This window comes from Benincasa hispida, chromosome 2 (genome assembly GCF_027475165.1).
Source record: "Benincasa hispida cultivar pf3 chromosome 2, pf3_genome.v1.1, whole genome shotgun sequence".
Taxonomy (NCBI): Eukaryota; Viridiplantae; Streptophyta; class Magnoliopsida; order Cucurbitales; family Cucurbitaceae; genus Benincasa; species Benincasa hispida.
In genome coordinates this window covers 656,389-660,344 of record NC_143479.1, presented here as the reverse complement: position 1 = coordinate 660,344, position 3,956 = coordinate 656,389, and the positions used below count along the sequence as shown (strand labels likewise).

At 34.3% G+C, this 3,956-nt stretch overlaps 2 long non-coding RNA genes across 2 annotated transcripts; both read left to right on the top strand.

Annotated features, from left to right (window-relative positions):
• Positions 1-371: 371 nt before the first annotated feature.
• Positions 372-1,936, top strand: LOC150037560 (uncharacterized). Its single transcript, XR_016527935.1, has 2 exons — positions 372-573; positions 1,551-1,936. It is a non-coding gene; the product is annotated as an uncharacterized LOC150037560 (long non-coding RNA).
• Positions 1,937-2,124: 188 nt separating this feature from the next.
• LOC120071245 (uncharacterized) lies at positions 2,125-3,473 on the top strand. The gene is made up of 2 exons (XR_016527936.1): positions 2,125-2,261; positions 3,087-3,473. It is a non-coding gene; the product is annotated as an uncharacterized LOC120071245 (long non-coding RNA).
• Positions 3,474-3,956: the final 483 nt, after the last annotated feature.

Sequence of the window (3,956 nt, the reverse complement as noted above, 5' to 3'; positions counted from 1 at the left end):
ATGTGAAAAAAAAAATAGATTTAACCTTAATTCGTAGCTAGAAATTTGATTCAATTTTTATTTTACAGCCTTTGAAATTTTGAATTTCACGGTAAAAATTCTCCAAATATGCAAAGAAGAGACAGAAGTTGGGAGAATTTTTTTTTTTTGTGGCTAACCTTAAATCGTGGACGGGATACACAATTTATGTGCTGACTCAAAACTCGTGGACCCCGTCCACGATTTCACAACCCTATTTTTGTTCAAACCAACCCAATTTTTGTCAATAAATATTAAAATAACATTATTTTTTTTTAAAAAAAAATCTTATTTATCTAACGAAAGTAAAAGGTTTATTATTTTTATTTATTTTTCTGGAAAAGAAATAGGTCAAAGTCAAACTTTCGCTTTAGTCTTCCCTGCCTCATCCTTTCCCCAAGGGCTGCCCAATGTGCCCATGAATCAGAATCAAGAAGCCATGGAAGATTACGGGACCTTGCCGGAAACTAGGGCTCCGTCCAGCTTATGCCCTAATACGGCGGCGCAGAGCTCATTCCCAGTGTCCCGGCAGAGAAGTTATCGGAAACATTGGAGGTTGAATTTTTGTTGTCCTAAACAAATAGCGCTACTCGTTGTATGCTTTTGATTGTTTTGTCTTTGTAGTGTAAAGTAGCAGGAATTGATTCAACATCTTTTTACGTTTGTTTGTTTGTGTGTGTTTGAATTATGTTCTAGGATGTACCGGTACAATCCTCTCAAAACCAGAGATTTATAGCTTTATTCACCCCCTTGTTTCTGTACTTTGTCTTTGTCGTGTAGGTTTGTAGGAGTTGTTTCTCCTTCTGCTTCTTTTAAATCTACTGGCATGTATCTTCTCAGAATATAATGGAGATTTAGCCACTCGTAAAGAGTCTAGTTACTTAGCTGTTTTGATAGTAACTATTACTTTATCAGTCCAAGACACAGAATATCTGCTTCACTCAACATGGGAATAAACATTTTGATTTAGTGGTTTTTGTTACAGCATAAACTATGTTGTTGGAGTGGTCGAGTTTGAATGGAAAACATAGTTTCCTTTGAATGATATGAACTGCAAGTTGAACCAACTATGCTATTTGGTTGGTGCCTTGGTGGTTTTCTAATTTGTGCCTACAGGTTATTGTTTTGCTTGCAAAACTTGTTCCTGCTTTCCTATTGCATCAAATTTACTTGGTTCGAATTGCTCTATATTTATGTGTTGTCAATCCTAGTGTTTATGAGGGAACTTAATCTTAAGCTTCAATACAACTGCAGACCAGTATAATTTGGATCATGATTGCGTTTTTCATGGTTTTAAAATTATATTTGAACATGTGATTCATCATTTTAACTATGTTTCACTGAATAAATTATATCCTTGTATTGAGCTCGTACATTTATAGCTTGGAGCTGGGGCTCATGGGTGATTGATTTATAACCCTTCTTTATTGTTTACATGTGAGTTCCACTTTTGGTACGACAAAATTACATTCTCAATATTGATTCCCTATGCTTCAGGACTAACTTGATTGAGATTATGTTTCATTGATTAGCACCAGGCATTAGAACCATGGTTATTATGTTCCTTGACCATGTAGCTCTCCTTGCCGTCTGTATGCTGTGTTGGCAAGAATTAAAACTGACCTGACTACGTGAGAGTGCAGTTTAGCAAGAAGTCAACCCAATCGATCCACATTCCTGAGAAAGGAAAAAATGTGCAAGAGGAGAGAGTTACTCATTTGTACTGCAAAGACAGATTTTAGAACATTCATTCTCTAAAACCCTCATCCTGTATGTCTGTGTGTGCCTTTTAAACTAACATTTTAGTTATAAATTTCTTTTAGATTGCAGATAGGAGGTTTGTACCATATATCTTTGTAGAGAACAGACTTGTTTATTTTGCGGTTTTGATGCAGAAGTTGCACGTTTTACGAGTTCACTTAGTGGAAGGTACTATAAACAACTATGAGAGACCAACCCGAAACATTTACTTAGATATGGCAACATTCTGTCAAACAATAGATATTGATACTATCAAGGTCAGTTCCCCTTTATCCGCATAATTAGATCCAACAAAAGGCAGGCTAACAATGTTATTGACTTATGTTTTTATAGCTTTAAGTAAATATATGTTTTATCCGTTGAGGTTTCGTTTCTCAATTATGTACCATTTTTATTTTTTATTAGGTACACAGAGTAATAGAAAAGTAAACCTTCTTCACTTATTGTTCTGTTGCCCTGCCTTTTGTTTGGGCGCACTTGAGGTACAATTCATACATACAGTTGAGGCGTTCAAGTGTAAAAAAGTTATGGTGCTCAACTTCGTTAGACGACAATAATCACAATATACTTTGCATCTTTGATTCCTTTTTTTTTTAATAACTGTGTTTACTTAAAATCCTAATATAACAGCGAGAAAACAGGGATGACATGTCCACTTGCCAACTGCTTGATTGTACCTTGGAAACCTAATAAAAATTTTCATAATTTTTAGTAGTACAATGACATGTTTAGAAGTGATTCTTAAATAGTTAAAATCACTTGGAAAATGCTTTTCATCATTCAAAATTAATTTTATAGTATGAAAAATGTGTTTAAAATTGTAAAACTGAACATTGAAAATAATTTTGAATGATTAAAGATGTGTTCTAGAGTGAATTTAAACATGACAAAAATGATTTTAACCATTTTAAGATTACTCCCAAATATAAGTAGGTGAGGATAATTGATTTGAACTCATAACTTGTAAAACCTCCCCAGCTTCTGACTGTTGTGCCAATCTTTGATGGTTTATACTTGTCTATTTTGTATTTGTTAGCCTCTCACTAATATCGTTTTTTTGCATCTCTAAATCTGTGCTAAAAGAGTCATAATTGTTGTATCTTAACTGAAAGAGATGTTGGTTTCCTGAAAAGCAAAAAAGAGAGAGGGAAAGAAATAATCAGAATTGAGGGAAGTTTCTATCTATCGATATTGATAGCCATTACTTTCAATCATACGAATGATAAGTGTGAACTCTATGATTGACTTTGATGCAAACTTTACGTCTGATCTTGACATGATTTATTAATTTGATGGCTCATCTTCAGTTCAATCATTTGAGAGAATGAAAGAAGTTTGCTTGGTTGTGAGGATTCAAAGACGTGGGTCGATGCCAAATATTACATTCCTAGGAAGTTGACGTCCAACCAACCCCGGGGTCATTTAAGAGCATGACGGTACCGCTCTGGCTCCATCCCTTTTCATTGTTATCATCAGAAGCTTTATATGTGTGGCTGACAATGCTTTGTTTATCCTGGGCTTCAGTTTCCATCTTCTTTGTACTAGTTATGATTCTTGGTATTCAGTCTATGGATCATCTCCCTTGACAGATCATTCTTTACCTTGTTTGTTGTTCACTTTTATTCATTGATTTATTATGTCCTCCTTGTAAGAATAATGTTTAGAATGAAATCACCATGAATTGGCCTGACTAATGGGAAGAAAAAAACAATGAATTTAGAGGAAACACGTTTAAAATTCAAACAACCAATTGTTGAAGATCTCACATTGAAAAAAATCAAGAGACCTTCTACTCTTTATAAGATAGATGTTATATGCACGATTCCTTTCCTTGTCAATTGATTTTGATATGTAATACAGTGTCAAAGTCCATAAAGTCCAATAAAAATAAATTGGGATTGAGAATGGTGAACCTAAAAGAGACATCATCTCGAGAAGCATGTTGAGGATCTCACATTTGAAAATCAAGGGACCTCATCTATTTTTGTGTGAAGGCTCCCTAGTTACACTCAATAAAATTTGTCAATGGGGCAAATATCTTTTTTTTTAAAATTGATTTTTCTTTTGGTTGCTATTTAACAGAAAAAGGGGTGCATTGGGATGTCCATGTGGCCTAGGCTGCATTTTGTTAATGGCCACAATGTGTTTAGTTAAATTGAAATTGGACATTATAGATT